Here is a 12,579-nt window from a genome sequence, read left to right as displayed (position 1 = left end):
AGATATAACCATACTTTTCCCCAAAGGGGTTGTGTTACACCAACTATGTTAGTTACACCAACTATGTATACAAATTCCCATTGTTTCACATCCTTGCTAATGCTTGTATTCTCATATGTTTTTATTTTAGCCAATCTGGTGGATGTGAAGTGGTATTTTGTGGTAGTTTTCATTTGTAGTTCTTTGATTTCTAATGAGGCTGAGGGCCTTTTAACACGTTTATTGGCTATTGAATTTCTTCTATGTGAAATTGCCTGTTCAGATTATTTGTCCTTTTTTTTTTTTCCTATTGGGTTGTCTTTCTTTTTCTTATCAATTTGTACTTGTTCATTAAATATATTGGATATAAGTTCACTGTGGGTTAGATGAGTTTCAGGTATGTTTTCCTACTCTGTAGGTATCATTTTTACTCTCTTAGAAGTACCTTTCCATTATTGATAAAAGTTTTAAGTTTTTAAATAATGAATTTATCAGTCTTTCCTTTTATGGTTAGTGTGTTTGTATTTTGTGTAAGAAATCCTTTCCTACTAAAGTCATAAATACAATATATTTTCCTTTTAACCTACTAAAGCTTTTATTATTTTACCTCTGATACTTAGGTCTATGATCCACCTGGATTTTTTTTTTTTTTTTTTTTTGTGGTACGCGGGCCTCTCACTGTTGTGGCCTCTCCCGTTGCGGAGCACAGGCTCTGGACGTGCAGGCTCAGCGGCCATGGCTCATGGGCCCAGCCGCCCCATGGCATGTGGGATCTTCCTGGACCGGGGCACGAACCCGTGTCCCCTGCATCGGCAGGCGGACTCTCAACCACTGCGCCACCAGGGAAGCCCCACTTTTTGTTTTTAATAGCATGAATTAAAGGCTCAATTTTATTTTTTACCATAAGGATATTCAGTTATTCCAGCACCTTTTATTATAAGGTCTGTTCTTTTCCACTGTTTTCAGTTGCATCTGTGTCATAAGCCAAGTGTCTGTAAATGTATGGATCTGTTGCTATACCCTCTATTCTGTTTCATCTGTCTGTGTGAAATGCATGGGCCAATAATATGCTGCCTTAATTACTATTGCTTTATAAATAAGTGTTGATTCATGATAGAGTAATCCTTCCTACCTTGTTCTTCTTCTTCATAAATGTCTTAGTAATTCTTGGACCTTTGCACTGCCATATACATTTTAAAAGATTGCCATAGTCCTGTTGAGGGTTGTTTAAGATTGGAATGAATATATAGATAAATTTGGCATTAATGGAGATCTTTACAAAATAAGGAACATGGTGTATGTTTTAAATTACTTAGGTCTTCTCTAATTTTAATTTCTTTTATAAAGTTTTATAGTTTCTTTGCAGAGATCCTATGTATATTTCACTAGATTTATTTCTAGATACTTGGTGTTTTTGATGCTATTGAAAATGGTATCTTTAAAAATATTATATCTAATATTTATTGCTAGAACATAACACTATAATTTATATTAACTATAACTGTAGTATTCTAATATTAATCTATTAAGTGTTATTAATTCTAATACATTATCTCTATGCTATGTTAGGTTGTCTATGTATAAAATAGTATTATTTACAGATGACAATTTTGCTGCTTCTTTTTCATTCCTTATACCTTGTGTTTATTTTTCTTGCCTTACTGCACTGGCTAGGGTGTCTAATACACTACTGAATAGAAGTGTTGATAAGGGCCATCCTTTATCTTGTTCCTGATCTCATAGAGAAAGCTTTCAGATTAAGGAAGTTCTCTGCTATTCCTAGTTTGCTAGAAGTGTAGTATGTATGTATGTGTATGTATATGCACATATATGTACATATAAATATATTATTATTATTAAGTGCTTTTTCTGTTTCTATTGTTGCCTTCTTGCCTATATATCCCTTCTATTTTATATTCTGTATTTTATTCTGGATAGTTTCTTCTGACCTATCTTCTGGGTTATCAATTTTTTTTCGGCTATTACAAATCTGCAATTACATCCACCACTGAATTCTTGTTTGGTTATTCTGGTTTTCAGTTCTAGGATTTCTATTTGCTCCTTTTTCAAAATCTGTAATGTTGATGTTAATAGCTCATAGATGTTCATAGATAAATTCATAGAGCTTAAAATTTTAAGCTCAGCTTTTATCCTTATAAACATAGTAAGTTACAGTCTGCTTCTGATGATTTTTGCAGAATTTCAGATGCCTTTTGATTTGGCCAGTCCTTGCTCAAGCAGGGTCCCACTGCTGTAGCCCTTCAAAACCCATGTTTTCTCTATGATCTTTCCAAAGCACTGCTCTTCCTCCCTCAGCTGGATATTTACTAGATATTGAATTTAAAATGCTGATAGAAATAATTTGATGCCTAAGTGATATTATTCGCTTCTAGAAAACATGCTGCATCCTTCTACCATATACCTGAAAGCATTCAAAGCCCAGGACTGAGGCTTGAAGATTTTTGAGTCACTCAAATTATCCAGGATCCTAGCCCTTAACAGAGGATGTTTCACTCAGATTTCCACTCTTGGTGAAAGATAGGCTCCATTCTCTGTTCCTCCAGCCCTAAGGATCTATAGCTGCTTCTAGTCCAGTGCCCGCAGGACCAAAGCAGGCTTCCACTGGTACAGCCCTTCAAAATTGATGTTTCCTCCATTATCTTTTCAAAGTTTTGCTCTTCCCCCCAAAATGCTTACCTCTCAGTTTTTCAAAAATGAATTGATTTTGAGTAGCTTTCCAAATTCCCCAAAGGAGATCTTCACTTCATCCACTAATTTCTTTTGATCTTTAAGAAGTTTTCTTAGCTCTTTAAGAAGTTATTATTGGCAACTAGGGTGCCTGCCGGCCACTCGTGGGGGACTCTGACACCCAAGGAGACAGGAGGAACCCCAAAGTGAACCAGTGGCTTGTAGGATCGTAGTTCACGAGCCCAGGGTCAGGTGAAAGCTTCTGTGGTGGGAGCTTCAAGATTGAACCACTGGACTAACAGAGAACCTCAGACCCAGGGAATATTCATCAGAGTGAGGTCTCACAGACTTCCTCATCTCAGCACCAAGACCCAGCTCTACACAATAGCATACAAACCCCAGTGTTGGAAGCCTCAGGCCAAACAACCAGAAAGACAGGAACACAATCCCACTCATAAAAAAAAGAAAGATGGCAAAAAAATATGTCGCAGATGGAGGAACAAGGTAAAAACCTACAAGACTAAATAAATGAAGACGAAATAGGCAATCTACCTTTGAAAGAATTCAGAATAATGATAGTAAAGATGATCCAGAATATTGGAAACAGAATGGAGGCACAGACTGAAAAAATACAAGAAATATTTAACAAAGATCTACAAGAACTAAAGAACAAACAGAGATGAACAACATAGTAACTGAAATGAAAAATACACTAGAAGGAATGAATAACAGAATAATTGAGGCAGAAGAAGGAATAAGTGAGCTGGAAGACAAAATGGTGGAAATAACTGCTGAGGAGCAGAATACAGAAAAGAGAATGAAAAGAAGACAATCTCAGATACCTCTGGGACAACACTAAATGCACCAACATTCGAATTATAGGGGTCCCAGAAGAAGAAGAGAAAAAGAAAGGGTCTGAGAAAATATGTGAAGAGATTATAGTTGAAAACTTCCTTAACATGGAAAAGGAAATAGTCACCCAAGTCCAGGAAGCACAGAGTCCCATACAGGATAAACCCTAGGAAAAATACACCAAGACACATATTAATCAAACTATCAAAAATTAAATTCAAAGAAAAAATATTAAAAGCAGCAAGGGAAAAACAAAAAATAACATATAAAGGAATCCCCATAAGATTATCAGCTGATTTTTCAGCAGAAACTCTGCAGGCCAGGAGGGAGTGGCAGGATATACTTAAAGTGTTGAAAGAGAAAAGCCTACAACAAAGATTACTCTACCCAGCAAGGATCTCATTCAGATTTGATGGAGGAGTCAAAAGCTTTTCAGACAAGCAAAAGCTAAGAGAATTCAGCACCACCAAACCAGCATTACAACAAATGCTAAAGAAACTTCTTTAAGCAGAAAACACAAGAGAAGAAAAAGACCCACAAAAACAAACCCAAAACAATTAAGAAAATGGTAATAGGAACATACATATTGATAATAACCTTGAATGTAAAACATTAAATACCCCACCAAAAGAAACAGACTGGCTGAATGAATACAAAAACAAGGCCCATATATATGCTGTCTACAAGAAACCCACTTCAGACCTAGGGACACATACAGACTGAAAGTGAGGGGATGGAAAAAGCTATTCCATGCAACTGGAAATCAAAAGAAAGCTGGAGGGGCTTCCCTGGTGGCGCAGTGGTTGAGAGTCCACCTGCCGATGCAGGGGACGCGGGTTCGTGCCCCAGTCCGGGAAGATCCCACATGCCACGGAGTGGCTGGGCCCGTGAGCCATGGCCGCTGAGCCTGTGCATCTGGAGCCTGTGCTCCGCAATGGGAGAGGCCACAACAGAGGCCCGCGTACCGCAAAAAAAAAAAGAAAAAAAAAAAGAAAAAATGAAAGCTGGAATAGCAATACTCATATCAGATAAAATAGACTTTAAAATAAAGAATGTTAGAAGAAACAAGGACAGACACTACATAATGATCAAGGGATCAATCCAAGAAGAAAATATAACAATTATTAATATATATGCACCCAACATAGGAGCACCTCAACACATAAGGCAACTGCTAACAACCATGAAAGGAGAAATCATCAGTAACACAATAATAGTAGGGGAATTTAACACCCCACTTACACCAAGGGACAGATCCTCCAAACAGAAAATAAATAAGGAAACACAAGCTTTAAATTACACAATAGATCAGATATATCTAACTGATATTTATAGAACATTCCACCCAAAAGTGGCAGAATACACATTCTTCTCAAGTGCATGTGGAACATTCTCCAGGATAGATCACATCTTGGGTCACAAGTCAAGCCTCAGAAAATTAAAGAAAATTGAAATCATATCAAGCATCTTTTCTGACCACAACAGTATGAGATTGGAAATCAGTTACAGAAAAAAAACTTAAAAAAACATAAATACATGGAGGCTAAACAGTGCACTTCTAAATAACCAAGAGATCACTGATAAATCAAAGAAGAAATTAAAAAATACTTAGAAACAAATGACAATGAAAACACGATGACCCAAAACCAATGGGTTACAGCAAAAGCAGTTCTAAGAGGGAAGTTTATAGCGATACAATATCATCTCAAGAAACAAGAACAATCTCAGACAACATCTCACTCTACACTGAAAGCAACTAGAGAAAGAACAAAGAAAACCAAAAATCAGTAGAAGGAAAGAAATCATAAACATCAGAGCAGAAATAAATGAAATAGAAGCAAAGAAAACAATAGCAAAAATCAATAAAACTAAAAGCTGGTTCCTTGAGAAGATAAAATTGATAAACCTGTAGCCAGACTCATCAAGAAAAAAAGGGAGAGGATGCAAATCAATAAAATTAGAAATGAAAAAGGAGAAATCACGACTGACAATGCAGAAATACAAAGGTTTATAAGAGACTATCACAAACAACTATATGCCAATAAAATGGATAACCACACAAAAATGCACAAATTCTTGGAAAGGTACAATTTTCCAAGACTGAACCAGGAAGAATTAGAAAATATAAACAGACCTATCACAAGTAATGAAATTGAAACCGTAATTTAAAATTTTCCAACAACCAAAAGTCCAGGACCAGATGGCCTCACAGGTAAATTCTATCAAACATTTAGAGAAGAGCTAACACCCCCAATCCTTCTCAAACTCTACCAAAATATTGCAAAGGGAGAAACACTCCCAAATTCATTCTACAAAGCCACCATCACCGTGATACCAAAACAAGAAAAAGATATCACACAAAAAGAAAATTACAGACCAATATCACTGTTGAAAATAGATGCAAAAATCCTGAACAAAATACTAGCAAACAGGATCCAACAACACATTAAAGGGATCATACACCATGATCAAGTGGGATTTATCCCAGGGATGCAAGGATTCTTCAGTATATGCAAGTCAATCAGTGTGATATGCCACTTTAACGAATTAAGGAATGAAAACCATATGATCGTCTCAATACATGCAGAAAAAGCTTTTGACAACATTCAACACCCATTTATGGTAAAAACTCTCCAGAAAGTGGGCATAGAGGGAACCTACGTCAACATAATAAAGGCCATATATGACAAACCCACAGCAAGCATCATACTCAATGGTGAAAAACTGAAAGCATTTCCACTAAGATCAGGAAGAAGACAAGGATGTCCCCTCTCACCACTCTTATTCAACATAGTTTTGGAAGTCCTAGCCACAGCAATCAGAGAAGAAAAAGAAATAAAAGGAATACAAATTGGAAAAGAAGTAAAATTGTCACAGTTTGGCAATGACATGATATTATACATAGAAAATCCCAAAGATGCTACCAGAAAACTGCTAGAAGTAATCAGTGAATGTGGTAAGGTTGCGGGATACAAAATTAATGCACAGAAATCTCTGGCATTCATATACACTATACACCAACAACAAAAAGTCAGAAACAGAAATTAAGGAAACATTGCAATTTACCATTGCAAGGAAAAAGAATAAAATACCTAGGAATAAACCTGCCTAAGGAGTCGAAAGACTTGTACTCAGAAAACTATAAGACACTGATGAAAGAAATCAAAGCTGGACTCAAACAGATGGAGAGATATACCATTTTCTTGGATTGCAAGAATCAACAATGTGAAAATTACTGTCCTACCCAAAGCAATCTACAGATTCAGTGCAATCCCTATCAAACTACAAATGGCATTCTTCACAGAATTAGAATAAAAAATTTTACAATTCGTATGGAAACACAAAAGACCCCGAATAGCCAAAGCAATCTTGAGAAAGAAAAACGGACTTGAAGGAATCAAACAAAGCTACAGTAATCAAGACAGTATGGTACTGGCACAAAAACAGAAATATAGATCAATGGTACAGGATAGAGTGCCCAGAGATAAACCAACGCACATATGGGCACCTAATTTACAACAAAGGGGGCAAGAACATACAGTGGAGAAAAGACAGCCTCTTTAATAAGTGGTGCTGGGAAAACTGGACAGCTACATGTAAAAGTTTCTTTTTTTTTTTTCTTGAATTTTATTTATTTTTTTCAAATACATTGATTGTATTTGAAATTACTATGCTAGTTTAGCATTTTATTTTATTTTAAATTTTATTTTATTTTTTATACAGCAGGTTCTTATTAGTTATCTATTTTATAAATATTAGTGCATATATGTCAGTCACCTTGGTGTCCATACGTTTGTTCTCTACAGCTGTGTCTCTATTTCTGCCTTGCAAACTGGTACATCTGTACCATTTTTCTAGATTCCACATATATGCGTTAATATACAATGTTTGTTTTTCTCTTTCTGACTTACTTCACTCTGTATGACAGTCTCTAAGTCCATCCACATCTCTACAAATGACCCAGTTTCATACCTTTTTATAGCTGAGTAATATTCCATTGTATATATGTACCACATCTTCTTTATCCATTTAACTGTTGATGGGCATTTAGGTTGCTTATATGACCTGGCTATTGTAAATAGTGCTGCAGTGAACATTGGGGTGCATGTGTCTTTTTGAATTATGGTTTTCTCTGGGTATATGCCCAGTATTGGGATTGGTGGGTCATATGGTAATTCTAGTTTTAGTTTTTTAAGGAATCTCCATACTGTTCTCCATAGTGGCCCTATCAATTTACATTCCCACCAACAGTGCAAGAGCGTTCCCTTTTCTCCATACCCTCTCCAGCATTTGTTGTTTGTAGATTTTCTGATGATGGCCATTTTGACTGGTGTGAGGTGATACCTCATTGTAGTTTTGATTTACATTTCTCTAATAACTAGTGATGTTGAGCAGCTTTTCATGTGCCTCTTGGCCATCTGCATGTCTTCTTTGTAGAAATGTCTATTTAGGTCTTCTGCCCATTTTTGGATTGGGTTGTTTGTTTTTTTAATATTGAGCTGTGTGAGCTGTTTATATATTTTGGAGCTTAATCCTTTGTCCGTTGATTCGTTTGCAAATATTTTCCCCCATTCTGAGGGTTGTGTTTTCGTCTTATATATGGTTTCCTTTGCTGTGCAAAAGCTTTTAAGTTTCATTAGGTTCCATTTGTTTATTTTTGTTTTTATTTCCATTACTCTAGGAGGTGGATCAAAAAAGATCTTGGTGTGATTTATGTCAAAGAGTGTTCTTCCTATGTTTTCCTCTAAGAGTTTTATAGTGTCCAGTCTTACATTTAGGTCTTTAATCCACTTGGAGTTTATTTTTGTGTATGGTGTTAACGAGTATTCTAATTTCATTCTTTTACATGTAGCTGTCCAGTTTTCCCAGCACCACTTATTGAAGAGACTGTCTTTTCTCCATTATACATCCTTGCCTCCTTTGTCATTGATTAGTTGCCCATAGGTGCATGGGTTTATCTCTGTGCTTTTTATCCTGTTCCATTGATCTGTATTTCTGTTTTTGTGCCATATTGTCTTGATTACTGAAGCTTTGTAGTATAGTCTGAAGTCAGGGAGTCTTGATTCCTTCAGCTCCGTTTTTTTCCCCTCAAGATTGCTTAGGCTATTTGGGGTCTTTTGTGTTTCCATACAAATTGTGAAATTTTTTGTTCTGTGAAAAGTGCCATTGGTAGTTTGATAGGGATTGCACTGAATCTGTAGATGGCTCTGGGTAGTATAGTCATTTTCACAATATTGATTCTTACAATCCAAGAACATAGTATATCTCTCCATCCGTTTGTGTCATCTTTGATTTCTTTCATCAGTGTCTTATAGTTTTCTGAGTACAGGTCTTTTATCTCCTTAGGTAGGTTTATTCCTAGGTATTTTTATTCTTTTTGTTGCAGTGGTGAATGGGAGTGTTTCCTTAATTTCTCTTTCTGATCTTTTGTTGTTAGTGTATAGGGATGCAAGAGATTTCTGTTCATTAATTTTGTGTCCTGCAGCTTTACTAAATTCATTGATTAGCTCTAGTAGTTTTCTGGTGGCATCTTTAGGATTATCTATGTATGGTATCATGTCACCTGCAGTGACAATTTTACTTCTTCCTTTCCAATTCATATTCCTTTTATTTCTTTTTCTTCTCTGATTACCATGGCTAGGACTTCCAAAACTCTGTTGAATAATAGAGTTAAAAGAGGGGACATCCTTGTGTCGTTCCTGATCTTACAGGAAATGCTTTCAGTTTTTCACCATTGAAATGATGCTTGCTGTGGGTTTGTCGCGTATGGCATTTATGTTGAGGTAGGTTCCCTTTATGCCCACTTTCTGGAGAGTTTTTATCATAAATCGGTGTTGAATGTTGTCAGAAGCTTTTTCTGCATCTATTGAGATGACCATATGGTTTTTATTCTTCAATTTGTTAATATGGTGTATCACATTGATTGATTTGCATATATTGAAGAATCTTTGCCTCCCTGGGATAAATCCCACTTGATCATGTTGTATGATCCTTTTAATGTGTTGTTGGATTCTGTTTGCTAGTATTTTGTTGACTATTTTTGCATCTATATTCATCTAGTGATATTGGTCTGTAATTTTCATTTTTTGTAGTATCTTTGTCTGGTTTTGGAATCAGGGTGATGGTGGCCTCGTAGAATGAGTTTGGGAGTGTTCCTTCCTCTGCAATGTTTTGGTAGAGTTTGAGAAGGATGGGTGTTAGCTCTTCTCTAAATGTTTGATAGAATTCACCTGTGAAGCCATCTTTCCCTGGACTTCTCTTTGTTGGAAGATTTTTTATCACAGTTTCAATTTCATTACTTGTTATTGGTCTGTTCATATTTTCTATTTCTTCCTGGTTCAGTGTTGGAATGTTTCACCTTTCTAAGAGTTTGTCCATTTCTTCCAGGTTGTCCATTTTATTGGCATAGAGTTGCTTTTAGTAGTCTCTTTGGATGCTTTGTATTTCTGTGGTGTCCATCGTAACTTCTCCTTTTTCATTTCTAGTTTTATTAATTTGAGTCCTCTCCCTCTTTTTCTTTTTATAAATTTATTCATTTATTTATTTTTGACTGCATTTGGTCTTTGTTGCTGAGCGTGGGCTCTCTCTAGTTGTGGCAGGTGGGAGCTACTCTTCGTTGCGGTGCGCGGGATTCTCATTGTGGTGGCTTCTCTTGTTGAGAAGCACAGGCTCTAGGTACACGGGCTTCAGTTGGTGTGGAACACATGCTCAGTAGTTGTGGCTTGTGGGCTCTAGAGTGCTGACTCAGTAGTTGTGGTGCATGGGCTTCATTGCTGCGCGTCATGTGGGATCTTCCCGGACCAGGGCTCAAAGCCATGTCCCCTGCACTGGCAGGTGGATTCTTAACCACTGTGCCACCAGGGAAGTCCTCCCTCTTTTTCTTGATGAGTCCGGCTAAAGACTTATCAGTTTTGTTTATCTTCTCACAGAACCAGCTTTTAGTTTTATTGATCTTTGTTGTTGTTTTCTTTGTTTCTATTTCATTTATTTCTTCTCTGATCTTTATGATTTCTTTCCTTCTGGGTTTCATTTGTTCTAATTTTGGGTTTCGTTTGTTCTTCTTTCTTTTGTTGCTTCAAGTGTAAGGTTAGATTGTTTATTTGCGATTTTTCTTGTTTCTTGAGGTAGGATTGTATTGCTGTAAACTTCTCTCTTAGAACTGCTTTGCCTGTATCCCATAGGTTTTGGATCATCGTGTTTTCATTGTCATTTGTCTCTAGGTAGTATTTGATTTCTTTTTTGATTTCTTCAGTGATCTGTTGGTTATTTAGTAACGTATTGTTTAGCGTCCATATGTTTGTGGTTTTTATGGTTTTTTTCCCCTGTAATTCATTTCTAATCTCATAGTGTTGTGGTCAGGAAACATGCTTCATGTGATTTCAATTTTCTTAAATTTACCAAGGCTTGATTTGTGACCCAAGATGTGATCTGGCCTGGAGAATGTTCTGTGTGCACTTGAGAAGAAACTGTAATCTGCTGTTTTGGGATGGAATGTCCTATAAATATCAATTACATTTATCTGGTTTGTTGTGTCATTTAAAGCTTGTGTTTCCTTATGAATTTTCTGTCTGGATGATCTGTCCATTGGTGTATGTGAGGTGTTAAAATCCCCAACTATTGTGTTACTGTCTATTTCCTCTTTTATAGCTGTAAACATTTGCCTTATGTATCAGGGTGCTTCTATGTTGTGTGCATATATATTTATAATTATTATATCTTCTTTTTGGATTGATCCCTTGATCATTATGTAGTGTCTTTCTTTGCCTCTTGTAACATTCTTTATTTTAAAGTCTATTTTTTCAGATATGACTATGGCTACTCCAGCTTTCTTTTGATTTCCATTTGCATGGAATATCTTTTTCCATCCCCTCACTTTCAGTCTGTATGTGTCCCTAGGTCTGAAGTGGGTCTCTTGTAGACAGCATATATATGGGTCTTGTTTTTGTATCCATTCAGCCAGTCTGTTTCTTTTGGTGGGGCATTTAATCCATTTACCTTCAAGGTAATTATCAATATGTATGTTCCTATGACCATTTTCTTAATTGTTTTGGGTTTGTTTTTGTAGGTCCTTTTCTTCTCTTGTGTTTCCCACTTAGAGAAGTTCCTTTAGCATTTGTTGTAGAGCTGGTTTGGTGGTGCTGAATTCTCTTAGCTTTTGCTTGTCTGTAAAGCTTTTGATTTCTCTGTTGAATCTGAATGAGATCTTACCAGGTAGAGTAATCTTGGTTGTAGGTCCTTTCCTTTCATTACTTTAAATATATTGTGCTACTCCTTTCAGGCTTGTATAGTTTCTGCTGAGAAATCAGGTGTTAATCTTATGAGAGCTCCCTTTTATGTTATTTGTCTTTTTTTCCCTTGTTGCTTTTAATAATTTTTCTTCATGTTTAATTTTTATCAGTTTGATTACTGCGTGTCTCAGTGTGTTTCTTCTTGGGTTTATCCTGCCTGGGACTCTCTGGGCTTCCTGGACTTTGGTGTCTATTTCGTTTCCCATGTTAAGGAAGTTTTTGACTATAATCTCTTCAAATATTTTCTCAGGTCCTTTCTCTCTCTCTTCTCCTTCTGGGACCCCTATAATGCAAATGTTGGTGTATTTAATGTTGTCCCAGAGGTCTGTTAGACTTTCTTCATTTCTTTTCATTCTTTTTTCTTTATTCTTTCCATGGCCGTGAATTCCACCATTCTGTCTTCTGGGTAACTTCTCCATTCTTCTGCCTCAGTTATTCTGCTATTGATTCCTTCTAGTGTATTTTTCATTTCAGTTATGGTATTATTCATCTCTGCTTGTTTGTTCTTTCATTCTTCTAGGTGTTTGTTCTTTAAGTCTTCTAGGTCTTTGTTAAACATTTCTTGCATCTTCTTGATCTTTGCCTCCATTCCTTTTCTGAGGTCCTGGATCATCTTCACTATCATTATTCTGAATTCTTTTTCTGGAAGGTTGCCTATCTCTACTTCATTTAGTTGTTTTTCTGGGGTTTTATCTTGTTCCTTCATCTGGTACATAGTCCTCTGCCTTTTCATTTTGTCTATCTGTGAATGTGGTTTTCATTCCACAGGCTG

At 36.3% G+C, this 12,579-nt stretch overlaps 1 protein-coding gene across 1 annotated transcript in view; it reads left to right on the top strand.

Moving 5' to 3' along the window:
* CCDC148 (coiled-coil domain containing 148) overlaps positions 1-12,579 on the top strand; it is a 177,278-nt gene that overhangs the window by 71,805 nt on the left and 92,894 nt on the right. The gene's annotated exons all lie outside the window — the stretch shown is intronic.

This window comes from Lipotes vexillifer, unplaced genomic scaffold (genome assembly GCF_000442215.2).
Source record: "Lipotes vexillifer unplaced genomic scaffold, Lipotes_vexillifer_v1.1 scaffold173, whole genome shotgun sequence".
Taxonomy (NCBI): Eukaryota; Metazoa; Chordata; class Mammalia; order Artiodactyla; family Lipotidae; genus Lipotes; species Lipotes vexillifer.
This window is presented reverse-complemented; position numbering and strand designations above follow the sequence as displayed.